The sequence below is a fragment of the Vidua chalybeata genome, chromosome 3, assembly GCF_026979565.1.
Source record: "Vidua chalybeata isolate OUT-0048 chromosome 3, bVidCha1 merged haplotype, whole genome shotgun sequence".
In the NCBI taxonomy this organism is placed as follows: Eukaryota; Metazoa; Chordata; class Aves; order Passeriformes; family Viduidae; genus Vidua; species Vidua chalybeata.
This window is the reverse complement of record NC_071532.1, coordinates 56,363,028-56,381,895: the sequence shown is the minus strand read 5'-3', so window position 1 is coordinate 56,381,895 and position 18,868 is coordinate 56,363,028. Positions and strand designations below refer to the sequence as shown.

Genomic DNA, 18,868 nt, shown 5'->3' with positions numbered 1-18,868 from the left:
TTGCTGGATAATAGTTTCTTTGCAGCAGTGTAAGTTGGTCTTGACTGCTGCTGTGTTAATGGTGCCTTAAAGAAAACTATCAGCAGGCTAATGGCAGCTTTGAAAACAACAACTTCCCCTGCTTCATCCTATTCATATCCAAAGAGATGTACATTTCCAATCCTAATGATCCATTTAACTGCCAAGATTAAACACAAGAAAAAAATTATATGCAGTTTAAAAGGAAGAAGCCTGTTAATGTAACATTGAGGCTGTGTGATTGAGGACAGTCAAGCAACTGGAAGACAGGTCTCTAAAACTGACATTAATTTTCATTTGACTCTTAGAAAATTTTATTCTTCCTGTTTCCATTGCTTTAATTCTGAAGCACATTCTGGAGTGCTCAAAGGTTAATGAACAAAGCTTCTGCACTAAGGGCTAGCTAAGTATTTCCTTCATGTCAGAGACAGAAACAATCACTTTATAACACACATGCTTGATGGTAAGATACTACTGGAAGGTCGTTGGAATGATTCATCTGTTTAAGCTGTCTTTAATTGTAGGACCACCTCCATTTACTGTTTGTAATTCCTGTCTAAGAGTGGAGGTCTTTCTCTTCAGAAACAAACTTCCTTGTGAATTGTGAACTTCTGCAGGATAGCAGGCTTGTAGTGTACAAATGAATTTGGTGTTCAGCTGGCATGTTCCTTTTGTGTGCAAGACAGCCTTGCATGTAAAACAGCCAGATGCAGAGCAGGTGCACTGACCTGGGCTCCTGGATCCGGTGCACTCATAAGCAGCAGGGATCACTGTGTACTTGGCCACTTCAGTCCCATGTGTCTGTTGCTAGGACTGCTGGTGTCTTATTCCCATGGAGTTTTTTCTGCATTAAACTGAAGTGCTTTCTGTTTCCCAGGGAATTGTGAGAACTTGTCTGTTCTTGGGGCATGTTTTGAGGGAGAAGGGAAGAAGATTTTGTGGGAAAGTATCAAATAACTGAATTTGCTTTAGGGCTGAAATCAAAGGGCTATAATCATCAAAAGGTGGAAGAGAACTAGCCCACAAGAAAGCAGCAGTGAGGGTTTTGCCTGTAGCTCCAAATTGGCCAGGGTGACTGGGAGTGGAGCACTGAATGCAAGGTGGACTGACTACTTATGTGAGTGGGAGCTTGTTTGGAGCAGTGCATGAGTAAAGGCCAATGCCGACTTGCTATAAAACAAAATGTTACAAGAAGGCCAGAATAGTTTCCCATGAATAAAAAAGTTAAACAAGATTGGTGCTGTTGCCTTGGCTACTAGGGCAATATGAAGATGCTTTGATGTAAAACTTTGGCCCAGTGTTCCTCTCACCTAATTGAATGTATAGATAACATAAGCCACCAAGCTGCTCTTACTGAGACACTGGTAATTTTAAACTGCAGCTTGTTTCTCTGTACATTCAGAATCTTGTAGATTGGAAGCTCAACCAGCTATTATTTCTCCTTTGGCTCTGTCTGAAGTGTTTCAGGGCTTCATATGAATATTCTCTATTTGAGTGCATACATGGATTTTCAGTTATAAAAAGTAGTTATTTTTTCTTTGTGTGTACTTTCTGTTTGTTTGTTAAAAACAACAGCATAAGGGAACTTAAAAATTAACCTTCATTCCTTAGTGTATTTTTATAAGTAGTTACCCAGATCTACAGCAGAAACCACAGTAGGAAATGAGTTCTGGTCTGTGTAGAAACAAGGTGAAACTGATGTCCTAATTTTTCTAATTAACTACATAATTGTTTAATCCCTTTGGAAAATGGTGGTGTAAATTTGTGTACTTTGGTTTTGAATATTTTGTTTTACAAAGTATCTTATGCCTTGGCTTGTCTTTATTCAGTGGTAGATGCCAAAGGCATTATATGAAGCATCTTCAGCGTTTTTAAAGTGGAATAAATATAGAAGTACTCTTGGCACAGTGATCTCCTTCTTGCAGCTGAAGGTAATGGGGATTTTAAACAAAGGGATATTGGGTATGTTTGATTTCAGTGATTGGCAATGGATTCTGCTACCTTCTTGTAACTCTGTATTCCACAGGCCAGCTAGAAAGCTTGTGTTGGCCTCTTTTCTGGTCACAAAATCCTGCCTGGTTGCCTGTATTTTTTGCTGTGCTGAAATGACCAGGCAAGGACTGCTACACTTATTCTATATTCAGTGGATTTTACCCTGTGAACTCTTGTTATGGAAGGCAGCACTGTTTATTATGAATGTGGGATTTATTAATGTCCTGACTTCTGTGCTTGGCACTGTGTGTGCAGAACTGAACCATTTGTGCTTTATCTAAGGTGGGAGGAATTATGGGTACAGTGTCTTTTACACATATCTTCTACAAGCTGTGAAGATGCATTTGAGGGGGTTGCTCCATCTTCTGTCTTCCAAACCATCTGGGTTTGGAAGAATAAGAGAAGGTTTAAAAGTAGATATTTGGCAGCTTTGGGCAGTAATGAGAAAGTGGGGTCCTCAAACAGTGTCCAAATGTAGCTTCTTTAGAAACATCTCAACGTTTTTTTTTTTTCTTCTTTATCTTCAGAAAACAGTTCTCACTCCTCCAATCTTGATGTTGTCTTTGAATCAGCAGATAGGGACCTCAAAAATGGCCCAAGCTTTCTAAGCCCTCTACCAGAGGAGTCAGACATTTCCTAAGCTGTTACTTTGACAGTGAAGTTCAGAAAATAGGGGCATGCAGGGGCGGAAAGTGTTTGCTGCACTGGAGGAATTTCTCATGTTTAGACGTGCTCATTGTAGAGACATTCTGAAAGTGGTGAGGTGAACTTTAAACTCTGCTTGCACTGGCCATTTGAATGATTAAGAGGACTTGCACCAAGTGAAGGTCAGTGGGAAGGAGCTGATGATACCAGTTTGTGCTGACTGGTAGGTCCCTGTGCCAGCCACTGCCTTCTCTGAGCTAAGTTTCAAATGCTTTGATTTGGTTTGCTGAAGCAAAGCTTGCCTGTGGAGGTTGCATATGTGTGCAGCCCAGCTCTGCTTAGTTGGAGCAAAAAGTCTATCCAGGAGCTTGAATTCAGGCCAGTTACTGCATGAGAAAACTCTCATTCTCCTCCTGTATTTTCACATGCTCACTCATCCTGACCAGCTCTTGGAAAAGAACTGGTGTTTCTTTAGAATTTGAGGGTGTCAGTCAGCTCATCCAGACTTTATAATTTGAAACTGGGTATTCTATTATTAGCTGTAGCCTGAAGTGATTTTCAGAATCCACCTGTCATTTTGATTATGCTTGCTCTTTAATTGTTTTGTTTCCTTGTTCATTGATATGAGACAGTATTAAAGAAATGTGCATCCCTTGCAGCTTGTGGCTAATGTGGTATGCTAGCATATTTTAGAATGCCTGACAAGACTTTTAAAGGAATCTGGTAATGTAGGTTGGACAGAGTGATTACATGCAACCATGACTATGCATGGGAGTCCTCTACAGCTCAGGCTTTTGATTTGAGAGGAGGGAAATGAGAGTTTAGAGCTACCTGAACACAGATTTACCACTATCAGTTTTAAACAGGTCCTCTTCTATTGCAGAAAGTCTTCTGAACTGGTACTACAAGGTATTCAAAAGCTGAGCAGGAGTACTTTTTTTTTTTTTTTTTTTTTTAATGGGCATAAACACTATTTCTAAGCTCAGGACAGCTTGCTGAACTCATTCAAATACAAATCCTGAAAGCTGCTTCTCTGGCTTATATGAGTTTGGACTGTAACTAGATCAGGGTTGGCTGCATTTTAAAGGCATTAAGTTTATTTATGTCCATTATTAAGCTAAAATGACACGTTAGAAATGTTTGGAAGAAAAATACGTCTGTGTGTGTCTTCTGCAATGCTCTTATCACCCTAGCTTGAAATTGGCCAGAGAGATAATGATAACACAATAATACCTATAGGATTAAGCTGCTTATTTCCACAAAACTTACACACGCTATGAGTATCTTCACTAAAGCAAACAACTTCATGCTTTTTTAAGTGAATCCATACAGGTAAGTTGTTACAGCTTTTGTTGTATTCTTGAAAAGGTAAAGGCTTTATTTGGGCACCTGGGAATCAAGACATGAATTAGAGGAAACCCACACTTCCTCGACACTGGTGCTTCCCAATCCATGTCATTGTTTCTGCTCTGTGTAAGAACAGACAAGAGGAATTCAAACACAGAAGTGATACACAGCCTTCTTTTGAGTAGCTCCTTTGTTGGATACTGACAGACTAATCTTGGCAGATTTATATTTGTTTGTTTGTTTGGTTTTTGTTTTGTTTATGGAAGACTATTCACTCTAAAGTGTATGTTTCATTAAAGAAAATGACCTGCTAGCAACAAGTCCCACGCTGATGTGAAACATTGTCAAGCTACCAGTCCTTCCCTGGATCTCCTCTGTTGATGTGCCATTTCATTGCTCTTTGGTGTGCCACAGTGTAAAAAAGCAAGCCACAAACAAACAGAACAAAATGATCCACCTGAAAATACACCACCTCACTTTCCCAAAACCTAGTGATCCTGGATCGCTTGGAATACCAGCTTTCATCTACAAGAAATCTTGTGGAAGTCAACTCTTTTGGGATGCATTGGATGTAGTTTGCACTGAAAACTCCTTTGACAACTGAAATCTTTTCAAGTGGAAAAGAACAGAAACATGAGACAGTAGCAGCATGGAGCTTCCTCTCTTTATCTTTTCTTCCCAGGGAGGGAAAGGGAGTGCCTGACTTTGATCTTATTACCTTCCTTCCACCTGATTCTCCGTGTGTGTTCATGCAGTTTTACGTCTGGAGACTTGATTATAATTTCTGGTGTTCCCTAAAATATCTCTCATTTGAGAAAATCTGTAGGTGGAGATAGAAAACCCTGTGAGAATCTGGAGGAGCAAAGATTAAAGGAGTCTTCCTCATTAACATGTTTGCGTCCAGGCTGATCTCTACAAGGGCTTCAAATCTTAAGACTTTGTAAAAAAAGTAAAAAAAGTAGCCAGTTAAAAATAACTTTATTGTTCATTTAACAGAGTATTATACTTCAAATTCAAAGTTCCTTTGAACTGGCTATTCTGTATCAGACATAGACTAGCACACAACTGGTACTTTAAAAATGCACAGGAGTGCTTCTGGATTCCTTTTGATGGCAGCAGTTCTGTAACCATGACTGTAAGGTCAGGCTCAATGTTTGCCGACGGTGTGTGATTGCTTATGGCTATCATTTTGTCCCTGAATGGAAATAGGCTGCTGCAGGTATTTGGTTAATATGCAGGTGTTTTGTAGGCATGGGCCAAATTAGAAGGAGCTCTACAGAAGGACGCTATTTTGGATTCCTTGGAATTAGTTCCTCAGCTATGCCCTGTACAGTAATGATGTTACATTTCTTATATGTACTTCACTGGCACTTGAAACTCTGGGTTTCAGAGTATATGCTAAGTACAGTGGCAGTGAGAACACTGCTGTCCTTTACACCTACCATTTTATCTTAAGCTGCAGTGTTTACCTGCTTGAAGTTTTCTTCTCCCACATTTCCAATCCTATCTTTTATTTCAAAGGTGGAGTAATGTGAAAAGAATGCAAAATAGTCAGCTCTTTGTCTGAGATGTACCAGTGATAAAAAGCTGAACTGTGTTTAAGAACTGGAGCAGAAAGGATGCTCAGATTGTATTAGTTCATTTTCTTGGTATCTGGAAGTACAAAATAATTTTCAACAGAAGAGACTACTACACTATATTGAGTAAATTAATTAAAATCTGTCCAAGATGAATGTTTGACTTGAGAAAGGTTAGGGTTGTGGTTTGGTTTTTTGTTTGTTTGTTTGGATTTTTTTGTGTGTGGTGTTTTTGGTCACTGAAATGAACATTTTTCAGTTGTTCAAGGTAACCAGCTGGTAGTGCCCATCTTCAAAACTTTTGATGTGGTAGTAAAATAATTAGTCTTAAAATACAGTGTAACAGATGGAAAAATGAAATTACATTAGTCGTGATTTGCAATACGTGTCTTCTGCTCTAGCATTATGAGCAGCATAATCAGACTGTCCTTAGTCCCATGTCCTGACCCAACCTTTATCATGGTACATGGGTTAACTTTATCAAGGTCTGAAGGAAAGCACTGTATCCAGATTTCCTGGACTACGATGATGCTGTATGTTGCCTTCAGGATCAAGAATAGCAGCAGTGAACTTCAGCTACTCCTGTAACAGGCGGATGTAGGTCTTCCATGTAGTTATATGAGAGATATCATTGGTAAGATTCATCTGCTGGGAGACAGACCTCTGTGCTGTAGTGCTTGATGCTCCCTTACCAGTCTCCTGTTGTTTGCTGCAGATGGATGGTTGCTCAATCATAGAATCATTGAATGGGTTGGAAGGGACCTTAGAGACCATCCAGTTCTAGCCCCCCTGATGTGGGCGGGGACACCATCCACTAGACTGGGTTCCTCAAAGTGCCATCCATCCTAGCCTTGAATACTCCAGGAATGGGGCATAGCACTTCCAGGAATGGGGCATGATACTATTTCTATGGTAGACATAGAAAGCCAGATGAGAGAAATCCCAACTTGTGAGCCCTGGGCCTTGGTTTAAAAAAAAAAAAATTAAAAAACTTGTAGCTTAGCTTTAAAATATTGTCCAACATAAATTATTTTGACCAGATGAAATTCTCATTCTGGAAGATGTCTGCTCCTGAGTTAGATATGACTCTTTACATGTTAAATGGCTTTGTATGTATGAATTTTAGTTGTCATGTGATGAATGTATGTATCTGATAGCAGGGAAGGTGAAGACTGGAGGAGGCTAACTAACCTCCAAGTGTTTCCAAGAAGCAAGACAATTAAAGGAAAGTGAGACTCAGGAATGAGCAAGTCAAGTGTGAATCCAGATAAATTCCTTGAATGGTTCCTGGAGAGTGTGCCAGAGGCTAGAAACTAGCTAGTATTGTCCAGAAGGACAAAACACATGTTAGTCTCACCTGATGGCTTGCTCAAGCTATTCTGGCTCCTTGCTGTAAATATATTGTATTGGCTGAGTTCAAGAACTAGAAATTTTGAGCCCATATTACAGAAATCATGGGGTAATTTAGAAAAACAAAGTTGGCCTGTCTCTTTACTCTTAATTGCTCTTGCCAGCAGCTTTTGAATGATGCCAAAGAACTTATTAAAAAGGCTTTGGCTGTTGTTACAGGTCCTTTTGCAAGACAAAGTTACCATTATTAGAGCCCTACTGTGATAGGCACTTAATCGCAAATGCAAATGAGATTTAGTACTGCCTGAAGAATGTCTAGTGATGGTGATTGCAATGCACCCAAGTGAGACAGTGTTCAGTCCATCCAAAAGCTGTTGGTAGTCTCCAGCTCTCATCTGAGGTGGCTGGACTCAAAATAGGATATTAAATATGAGCACCATTTTGGACCCTGAAAAGATTCTGGGTGGCAGAAGACTTAACTAATAATACTTTGTTTGTGAACACAAAGGTGGCTTTCTAGAAGGACACTTCAAAAGGACACTTGCCTTTCATGAGCTTGCAGAGACAGGGGAATCAGCTCACTGAACATCATCTCAAGACTGTTACCATGCGGCGTCATTCCCAGTTTGTCTATTAAGTAAAATACTGCATTTTAACTTCTAATCACAGTATTTTTCTGATGCACTTTCATGTGTTCTGGGGCCTGAAAGACATGTTTAAGCTTTTAACCTCTCCTCATAGGGATTTTCAGAGATTTGGGCTCAAAACTTTTTAATCCTAAGCAAAATTTAGCTCCTGTAGCTAGGTGTAGTGCTAAAGCAGGATATGTGTTGTTTTTAGCTGCTATCTGGCCAGGGAGCAGTACACATAAGCTTAGCCTGGGTTCCTTTTGGGCCTGTGAGCAAAACAGGATGGAATTTTTAAAAAATGTTAAAACACTTAGCTCTGGAGATGGCTCAGAACAAGGCCCCTACACGATGAGTAAGCAAAGAGGCTACTGTAGTACAAACAGATGGATTTTAGCAGAACAAAACAAGATGTAGCTGTATATACTACCAGTAACACATCCTCTGATGTGGCAAAGCTTGTGCTCTTTGCTGAACCAGACTTCAACTCTGGTTATTTGTTTGGAGCATCTGTCTTTGTTGTGAGGATCAAAGTACTATCTGGAGGTACATGTGAGGTAAAGTGTCTGAGATTGTTTCAGAGTTTATATGACAACATTTTTAGTGAAGTATGTATTTTGAAATTTGACTTGTTAAGCACTCCTTTTAATAAGATTTATGCCATGTTGGTTTTCCTGTTTGGAATTCAAAGGCTGAAGAGTTAATATTCAATTTCAATCGCAGCTCTCCTGATTTACTTGCCACACATTTTTAATTTTTTTTTTTCATTATTATTTTTTAAGATGCAAACCACAAGGTTTCTTGGTGTAGTGCAGATGATACTGGCTGTTTTCACATTTTTTTTGTGGCTGTTAATGAACTTGAACATCTCTTAGCATGGTGTCTGGCATGCTCTGAATTTCAAGATCCGAGTCTTGGGAAAGTTACTAGTTTAACCTTGACTCTTTTGATGCCAGCTCTTCTAGGAGGAGAAACTGAGCTGAGGTTGCTGAGATTTAGCTTAAAAATTTTGGAAAAAAGCAGAGAGCTGTTTTGTGTATCTTCATAATAGCTAGCCCTGACAGTTTAACAGAGCTTATTGACCATCTGCTTTGTCTAGTTTGCCACATGGCAGAGTAACAGCTAAGCCAAAATACTGGCGGGACAGTGTATTAATTAAACAACTTTCTTGTGAACACTATCAAGATACTAATTTGATTGATGTTGTACATTTAACTTGAAGAGTTTTGTCCTTTCTCTTGCTGCAGTTGCTGGGTATTTAGCTGAAGGCCATAGGATAGTGGGTGAGGAAAGAGATGTTTGACTGTATGTTGGAGTCCCTATTTGTCTCCTTGTCCTCTGTCTTCTGTTAACCCACTCGCAACAGATGGGATCCGGAGTATATTACAGTCTTGTTCCCCTGCTGCTACTTCTGACTGCTGTTCTTTGCCTCTCACAAAGCTGGCAAAGCAACAGCTGTTTCATAATTTTTCTGTTTGAAGGGAGAAACATAGCAATGGGGGGTGGGGGGAGAGACTGAAAGACCAGTCATCTTGCTTGCATAAGGCTAGAGAGAAATATCATTCTTGTCTCTTTTTAGAGAGCCAGTAACCCCTCTGTGAACAGATTTCCTGTTCTTCAGTGTTTGTGTTCCTGGAAATACAGTGCATCTTTCTCCAAGGTGAGAGGAGAAGTTGAGAGCTTTAAGCAAATAGCACTGGTTCTGTCTGCATGTACCTAGCTGGAGGAACCTGACTGTGGGCTGCTAGTTAGTGTGACTAATTCTGCTCAAAGGCACGGCCCCCTGGGAAGACAGATTTTAAATCCAGACTGTGCTGGTGGCAGAGATGTGTAACATGCTCTCTGAAAGGGATGTGATGAGACTTTGGCAATATCCAACAACTGTCTGCTTGATCAAGGGACATGCTGTAGGTAGCATCTCTGCATCTAGAAGATGAATCCTGTTGAGCTTGTTATAATGAACAGATGGCTTGTTAATATGTTCTGCTGTGCTATGACAAGCCATGATTCTTCAAGGCATTGCTAGCTACACTTTCATTGCAGAAATTTATGTACGTTCCCTTTCTTCTGATAATTTTCTGTAACGATGGGTAACTGTTCATGCATATGTGGATGTAGGTGTATATTTCTGATCTGTTGACATGGTCCTGAAGGGTTAGTGTATATGTATGTGTGCACGGTGTATATAGTATGCTCTTGGATGGTGTAACATGAAATAGTATTGCAATTCAGTGCAACATCAGTCTCAGTGAAGCTACTGTTTGGCTCTATTTTTAATATACCTAAGCTGCTGGAAAGGCTTTGCATAGTATGGAAAGAACTTCAGGAGAAAACTGACAGACTGCTGTAATCATTTGGATTCTGTCTGAAAAGCTGTGTCTAGCTGGCTGCAGACAAAGCCTCTGATAACACACCTGTGTTTTGGCCTCTGGAAACTCAGTGCTAACCAGAAACATTGCTCTGATTGTGTTTGGGGCTTCCAGGAGTTGCAAGACTACACCCAGGTAGTCTTGGTGTGTGCGTTGCCCTACAGAACCAGGAAACTATTTAAGAAATGAGAGCTTGAGTATGTATGTGAGTTCTCTCCTTTCTGGGAATCTTTGGTATTCCTGATAATTGAAAGTGGCGCCTTCTGGCATTTAAGGTATACTTGAGAAAATTACATTCCTCTTAAAATCTTTTTCTCCTCCTCCTTTTTCTTTTTTTTTTTTTTTTTTTTTTTTTTTTTTTTTTTCCCTTATCCCTCCTATGTGTTAATTAAGATACATAAGAGTAATCTTTGACTCTTTTGTTAACTTGATAACGTGAGGGTTATAGTCCCTCTGCTAGGGCTCCAACCCTAAAAATGAGGGGCTAGGCTTGATACAGCTTTAAAAAAGCAGTATTTTCCAGGAGCTGTAGTTCAGTCATAGGAAACAGTTTAAGCAGTTGTTTTCTTTAGCACATACATGGGAGCGGTACTGCTAAGAAAAAAGGCTGGGGGGAATAAGTGCTCACCCTTCAGCAGCCTGTTGGAGTGCTCTCTCTTCAGCCCAATTGCAGTTTCTCTGTTTTTGCTATTGCAAGTCTGCAAAGTCATCTATTTTAAGGGCCTTCATCAGCCCTGGACTTTCTTTGTTTGCCTACATCATCTTTCTGCTACAGTGATTTGTGAGGACTAGCAGCTGTTGCATGAGCATCTGGAATTTTTATGGGTGTGCTGGAAAATATTGCCTGTTTGTGTATCTGAGGAGCAGAGGACACCTCAGTACTTTGACTCCATTCTGTTTTGGGTTTGCTAACACTATCATGATTATGTATCTCACTGCAATTTTTCATTATCCAATATGAAAAGGTCTGTCACATGTTTGCTGCTGGCAAGAGAGTATGTTGTGGAAGATGATAGGCTCTTTAGCATTTAAAAAGTAAAGCTGTAAGTAAATTAGAAGCTTCAGGAATTACTTCAGTTTTCTACTTTTATACAAAGCCAAAACAACAAATATCTTGCCTTACATTATACTTTTCTCCTTCTGTATGCCTAAAATTACTTCTCAGGCTATGGTTATGGAACTACAAAGCTTTTATTTCTTAAAAAAAATTATATATGCATATCATCATAACTTACTTCTTTTGGAATGCCATATGGAAGAAAAACACACTTTTTCTTCAGCCTGTGACAATTTCAAAAAATGCATATGATTAGAGATTGCTGACAATCCCTGACTTTGCATGTTTGTGTCTCTCTGAAAAATGGATGCAAATATTTTCACATGTATTTGATATCTGCTTAAGAAAGATAAATCTTGAAGTGAAGTAGAAGAGAACAAATTTTAGGCTGACCACAGCAAAGTGACAGTTCAGTTGAAAAAGTGTACTGTTTAGGGATCAAGGGAGCTGAAATGGGAGTTCCTGGTGGCACAGGCTTTCTTGGAAGGCCATTAGGCTGATATTTGTTCTTAAAACAGTTGTTGCAGATCATCTGCAGGCTCAGCCAAGGGACACTTGTGCAGTCTGCATTTTCAAGATGGCAACGCAATTTATAAGGTTTACTGGCTGTTTACTGAGCAATACTTTGGCAGCGAGCAAAGCTTGGGGTAAGTAAATGTGCCCATAGGGGACTTTATAGTGAAATGGGTGCAAGAATGTGGGAGGAGCTGGGAGTCAGAAGGGTTTGCTTTTGTTTTGCTTGGGCTTTGGACTTCTTGGCAATGAATTCTTCTCTTGCATTTGTGTGCTGGTGGCAAGGATGTGGTCTTGATGTGGAAATAGAGTGTCTCCTTACAGCCCATTTTTGGAGACTCTCAGGAAAGTGTGAATGTGTATACTTGAAACCAAATGAATGGCAGGGCATTTCACAGACTCTTGAGAGTTTTTAAATGGAGGTACTCTAAAATGGTAACTAAAACTTAAATTCCTTTCAAGCATGCTACATTTGGATACAATAAAAGGATTTTGGAAAGAAAGTGAGTGGTTCAAAGCTTGCTGGCAATTAGATATTGACTAAAACAAGATAAAAATGACACAGAACCCATAAGCGCAGATGTCAGGTTGCGAAATGTGTGAAGGAAGGGCCGTTCTGCATGATGGAAATCCCAGTTAACAAACCAGCTGGGAAGATAACACTTCAGTGCAAGAAAGAGATCTGAATGATTCCATTGAAAATCCCTATTTTGAAAGGAATTAATACAGCATTACAACGATAGAATATAGTCTGAACTTAGCACATTCAGCTTCACCTTCCAGCACTTACTTGTTTTCTCTTTCTTCCACTGATACAAAATCTTCAGATGAGACTTTTATTAAATTGTGAAGTGATAATGAAATGCGGCTTTCTCTGTATGTTTCTTACTGGCTTGGCCTATTTTCTCTGCAGAGAAATGTTGGGCAAAACTGGCTTTTTCTAACTTAATAGAAGCATCTGCATTGGCACCATGATGACCCTTCCTTGGATACTAGGCAAGAATTTCCCAACCAGGAGTGGAAAGCACAAAGAGATATTCTACATATTAAAAATATTCTACGTATTAAAGGCCATGTTTCAGTTGTACTGGGCAGTTGCATCAGTGTCACAGTCAAAACCATCATTATTTTTAAGAGCTGTCACAATTTTTGCTGAAATTATCAAATACATGGTAAAAGATGAATAAATAAGTTGTATCTGATTCTCAACTTCCATTTCCCAAATAAACTGATGGAAGTATTTAAATGAATAATGAGGCCATGAACCAAGCAACTCTTGCCAAACTGTGTTTTTTTGGCCAGCTAAGGATCCCTATACGCTGTTCCATTCCAAGTCAGAGCCAATTTTGTTACAGTGTTGGATGCTTTATGGCAGGGGCTCTGAGCAAGCACTTCCTAAACAGCTGCTCATACAAGAACTACTGTGTATGGACAGACCAGAGTCGGCACTGCAAGTGTTTGACCCCTGACTAGTGTTTCAGTCACCCATTCAAGCAACAGATAAATACCAAACTAAAAATAGCAAGTTCAAGGCCCAGGATAAGTATTTTCAGCCACAGACATAATAGCTTCTTTTGAAACTTGTTAAAACACAGGATACCAAGAAACTGTTTTGATTAAAAAAAAAAAAAACAACTATAAGTAGTGTGTGCGTGCATTTGTTTTACCTTTATAAAATTTCATTTAGCAGTTAATTAGAGGAAAAATTACTCCTGTTGATTTTTTGCAAATTACTTCCTTAGCTTCCATATAATAATGAATAAAGAAATTAAAAAAAAAAAACCTGAGAGGCAAAAAATCTTGAACAGAAGTGGGGAACAGAAAAGTAAAAGGATCTGTTATTTATCTTTCTTGGCCAAGACACCTGCACAAGCCTCCAGTGCTGTTCATGGAGTTGCAGGCTGCATCCAACACTGTATGAGTTACCTCCCTGCTGCTGATGGGAGAGTGCAGCCAGTGAAATGTGGCAGGCAGCCCAGGCATCTAAATAAAGAGGCATGGTCTTCTGAAAGGGCACAGAAAGCCTTCCTTCCAGGAAGAAAACTTGATGGGTGTGCTGGTGACCAACAGTAGGCAGTGTGTCTGCTAGGCAAGCGTGGCCTCAGCCGAGTTGGCAGAGTTCGAAGTGCAATAAAACTTGGTTTTTCTCCTAACACATTATTCTTTCAATAGCAGCTTTTTAGCCCTACTAGCAAGCAGGTTGGAGAACTGTGGAAAGAGAGGAACGAAGATTTCTTCTTCTGCAGAGGCACTCTAGAGTATTTGACTGAGGTCACCATGTCACCATTTTCATATGCTCTATATAAACACAAAGGCAACTCTGACAGTAGTGGTCACATTGGTGCAGAAATGTAAAGTGAAATGTCTAGTTTGCCTGTACTGATTAAAGAGAGCCCCTGATCTCTGTTTGAAAATCCCACTGCCACCAGTTCTGGGGGTAGGTAGGCCTGAATCTACACTGAAACAACTTGCAGAAATTATGATGCTTCATCTGTTGCAAGCTGCTAATATTATAAAGCTCTACCTTCAAGTTGATATATCAATGTTTTTTCAACTACTTGCTCTATTGTTGTTTGGGAAGTGGTGCCATGTTTTATTTGAAGCTTTGTGTTGGCATAACTGTGTGGCACTGAGGCAGTTTAGGTGTGATGGGTAGCATCTGTCTGTGATGCAGTGGAACACAGTAGCAGGGGCGTGGTCCAGATTTTCCACTGTTCTAATTTGGAAGACCCAGCTTCTATATATTGAGTTGTTGTCAGAAACTGGCCCTGCCTCCCCTTCCCTGAGTAACTTGAGTAAGGGTTTTGGCAGTGCTTGTACCTGTCTCACTGTGCTTTAGCTTAACTTCCCCTATCCCCTCCTTCAGCTGGCTTTTTGACACAGTTGGCCGTCTTATTTTTCCCCTCACTTCTTATACAGGTTAAAATGTTATGCTAACTATGTTGTGATTTAGGACCTAACCGCTGACTTAAATTTAGTGCCTGTAACTGTAAGGAGTCTGGGGGGAATCATGGTGTGTTGCCATCGTCTTTCTGCCCTCTAACCTTCTAATTGAAGGAAAGGCAAAACTGCAGTGGCATCTGCAAAGACAGCAGCTGACTCTGTGTTGAATGTCAATGCAGAAGGCTTGTGTTCTGGGGGTGGGTGAAGATATTCAGGGAGGCTGGGTGGGGAGACTTGTACTCTGAATGTGGATGTCCTTTCCCTGTACTCTTTCACAAAGGCTTGCCCATAAAGGGAGCTTTCACAGGAATTGCATTGAGGGATTGATGTTCTTATCTCTGCCCAAAACCCTGATCCCTCCTTGCTGATAGAGGGACCCCACCTGGAATAAGGGCACAAGAGACTTGTTTCCTTTTGTATCACCTGAGTGCCAGGATTGTGCTGTTTCCATTTTTGTGTACTTGTGAGCAATTTTACAGTAAAAACTTTGAAGTGCATTTGCTGCTTTAGAGGGGCTGACTCTTTGAATGGAACTTGTAATTGGAATAGCATCTGTCTGTTTCTTCTGCTCTACTGTCACTTGAGAGCCAAGAGGAGAGGCTGATCTATGATAGTGCCAGCTTGAGACAAACAATGGCTTACAGTGACTGATGCAAGAGAAAGAGCCCACTTGGGTAATGAGATGGAAGAACTTGGCTTGAGTGGATGATCCTCCCCTGATTATTAAAAATCTTAGTTGTTAATTGCTTTAATGAGGTTCACAACTAGAATGTGTTTTGTGTGTACTGTATAACCATTGCCATGTTAATTTATTTTTCACTTCCTCTTGAAGTCTGAAGTTGCAGCTGTACCTAACTGCTGGCATGTACATGGACATTAAGATGCCTTTATCCTTTATACAAGGGATTCCCAGAAATTTTCAAATGTCTTACACCATGTTTTTTATTTGTAATTGTTTCTAAGTAAGGAAGCTTGAGCTGTTCTTGACTATTGTTAAGTAAGTAACATTAATATAGAGGATTAGTGTTCCAGTTTGCTTAGGGTGATATCCTTATATAGGGTTTTGTCCTGCTTGAGATCATTCTGATCTGAATTCCTTCCTCCTTCCCACTACCCAAACTCAAACCCCACAAATCTGTGACCCTCATGACTTACTCTTTCTAGGCAGCTTAGAAAAGTACTGATTGACAAGTCATGTCAGGTAACATATCTCACAGAGGGAGCATGTCCTGTTGTTTGACTCTAAATCTCTAAAATTGCCATTATGTAGACTGACTAAATCAAAACTGTGTCCTTTTTTCTGTAAGGAACATACTGCTCAAACTGCTCTCCAAACTGTATGACAGGAAAAGATGATGGTGATGGTTATGGAGGAGGCCAAGAATTCCTAAAAGTGCTCTTTCAAGAAAGGCTGACTAGACTGTGGGATAGGCATGTTTTTTCAATTATCCAAGGAGTATGGTGGTATCCTTTTAACATATAATCCTGTGCTTTTTCTTATAGTGTGTCTCTGGCTGGGAGCAACACACACCTAACTTACATATTGACCTGGATCTGGGATGCTGTTAGGTTATGTTTTAGATCTTGGAGCTTGAGAGTGCTCCTTGTGGGTTCAGACATGAATTTCCAACAGATTTCCTAGTTGAGATTTCCTTGTAATATTATGTGTATTTCCAATATAAGCTTGAGGCTCTTTCCCACTTATCTACTAACAAACATAGGGTAAGTTGGCAGATGCAGACAGGATTTTTACAAGCAGTTCCTTTCTTCTCTGAGCCAGGTGGTTGTGGGTAAGCTTTGGTCTGGAAATCTAATTGCTATGTTAATAAACTATGGCACTTGAATATAAATGCTCTGCCAACAGGGTTTGTTCTCTTGGTCTGAAAGCTGCAGCTATGTTTTCTGGACCATGCAGTTTGTGCACACTGGCCGAGCAAGCTGCGGTCCAGCAATGCCTGCCCGTGTAAACACTATCACTGTGTGTTTAAGTGTCTGTCCATTCTTCTTACCTTTCCTGCAGCTTTGTTTCATCCTCTGTATTGCTAGACTTTGCAAATTCCTAGGTAAGCTCCCTTTCTGCTTCACAGCAAAGTTTGTAGTCCTCCATGCAGAACTCTGTAAGCATTGTTCTTGGCATTACTCTTGATTTAACAACTGGCAAACACACTTAAAATGTTCAACTTGTCCAAATTGAAATAATCTGAGCTGAGGAGGTTCACAGTATGTGCCTGCGTCAGCTGCAATATCTTGAAAAGCTTTTTAGGTAAGATTTCAGTTATTTCTGATGTTGAGATTAAAATCAGAAAGAAAAAAAAAGTGGTTTCCACATTGCTTGAGGACTTTCAACAGCCAAGTTGAAACTCTGGTATGTGTGATCTTGGAAATTTTGGAGGGACGAGATTTGTTGTGTGTTGGAGATGCCTGTGGCCAGTTTATGAAAGTGTTCTCAGTTTAATCAAGCAACTCCCCTCCTCTTTCACTTGTGCTTGTCATGTGCCTGAACTTGTTAAAGTTTGGCAATAAGCTCAAAGATTGGCATATGTGAACAAGCTTGCACTGTGGGTAACTAGAAGGGGCTGGGCTCTTGTAGTTTCATCTTGGCAGGGAGCCCTCATCACGGTGCCTGGGAGCTGAGTTGCTCCTTTTTCTGCTTCCAGCAGTCCCTTCTCTGGCCCTCAGTTGCAGAGAAGGGCTAGAGAAGGATGGATGTAGAAGCAAATACCCAATCCTATCTTTATAGGAGCAGGGGTAGGATTTTGCAGGAAACAAGATGTTAAAGCTGAGGACTACATTTTTAAAATCAGGAGCAGAGGGCAATGTGTACTGTAATAAAAGTTAGACTTGTTCTCCAGACCAAGAACTGTATGTAGGGCTCAGAAGACCTTTCCGTGCTTTACCAGCAACTTCAAGGGCCCTTGTGTTTGCAAACTGTTACCTCCCTCTAGTGGTGTGTGCACAAGGCTATGGACTGCTAGCTCCTGGGTGAGAGTATGTCAGATCTGCACCATATAGATAAAACATCGTGTCCTTGACTTTCATCCAGCCCTTCATACCATGTTATGTAGCTGTAGATGCATTTGGTGCACCAGTGAGATGCTGGGCAGCTTGCATAAGCCATTCTGTTGACAGATGTGCACTTTGTGACTTTGTGGCCCTCCTTTGTTGTGTATTTAACTGGATCCATGTGATGTCAGACTTGAGGACAGGCTCAGCACAGAGAAGGTTTCTGTTAAAGAGCCACACTGCCACAGATAAATTATGATTATTTATAAACAGTAGGATTATTGACTCAAAATGGGTGAAGAAATCTGGTAACTTTGCCTTGAATGTCTCTGCACTTTTATTCAATAAACAAGAGTGATAGAGGTACACTTGCTGTTGGTAGAAGAGGCTGCTGCTCTGGTTAGAACAGATTGGGTACAACACGGGTTTTTCCTCCTCTTAGTTGGAGCCAAGACTGAATGGCATGTGCTCAGGAGTGTGGGGCCTCGCTCTCTGTATTGCCTTTGAGATTTCACCAGTGAGTGGTTGCTAATGAGATAAGTGCCTGATGGGGGAGAAAATAATATGTAACTGCGTGCTAAAGATTGTATCATACTGGGAGCAGTATTCTAAATGGGTTCACTGGTTATCAGCAGTACAAACTAACATTCGCTGTTGCATGAACTGCCTCACCTGGACCAAAAAACTGAGAGCTAATTTTTTTTCATGTCTAACATTAGATCATCATGTCTGCTATGGCATTACTGCTCTTAATATTTTAGTATTGGAGAAAACATGCTGTCATTTAGTAACTGGGTTTTACCACTGAGGATTCTTGTTCCTACTGCAAATTTCATGAACCCTGGCACTTTTGAGTACCTTCTTGCTGTCTTCAGCATCCTTTCCTAGTCTTCTTTTCCTCACACCAATCAATAGACCGAGCAATCTTTTTGTCTTGCAAATTGCTTTATTTTAGCTGTGCATTTTGACTCTGCACTTAACTAGGAATGGCTTTAAACAAAAAAGAGCTTTAATTCTGGATTAATAATTTTTGATCACTTAAACTATTTTTTTTGTTTTCACTTTTATCCACTTTTCCTCTCATGCATAAGTCCCCTAAAACAACTGAATGCTTTGAAACAAGAAGCACATTAGTTTTTCTTTTGTGTTTTTTAAAAATTACTATTTGGTCATATTCATTTACCTGGACTAAGTGCAATCCATTCATAATCCCAATAGGTTACATATGCAACAAATGATTTCTAGTCCTGGTAATTCATGGGTTTTTTTATTTATCATTCTGAGACTTGCACCCCTGTCTTGCAGTGCCATCCATGTCTGCAGATGAATTGGTTTAGAGCTGTTCTAAAATAATTAAATATTTTCAGATATTAAATGGATATTTCCAGAAAAACTGGTCCTATTTTCTAGTTTGATTTTGATCACTTA

The 18,868-nt window shown here is 40.0% G+C and overlaps 1 protein-coding gene and 1 long non-coding RNA gene across 2 annotated transcripts in view; one reads left to right on the top strand and one right to left on the bottom strand.

Moving 5' to 3' along the window:
* PPP1R14C (protein phosphatase 1 regulatory inhibitor subunit 14C) overlaps positions 1 to 18,868 on the top strand; it is a 51,627-nt gene that overhangs the window by 17,048 nt on the left and 15,711 nt on the right. The gene's annotated exons all lie outside the window — the stretch shown is intronic.
* Positions 7,484 to 17,745, bottom strand: LOC128786336 (uncharacterized). The gene is made up of 4 exons (XR_008430248.1): positions 17,491 to 17,745; positions 16,447 to 16,552; positions 11,160 to 11,205; positions 7,484 to 7,559 (listed from the first exon to the last, which is right to left on the bottom strand). It is a non-coding gene; the product is annotated as an uncharacterized LOC128786336 (long non-coding RNA).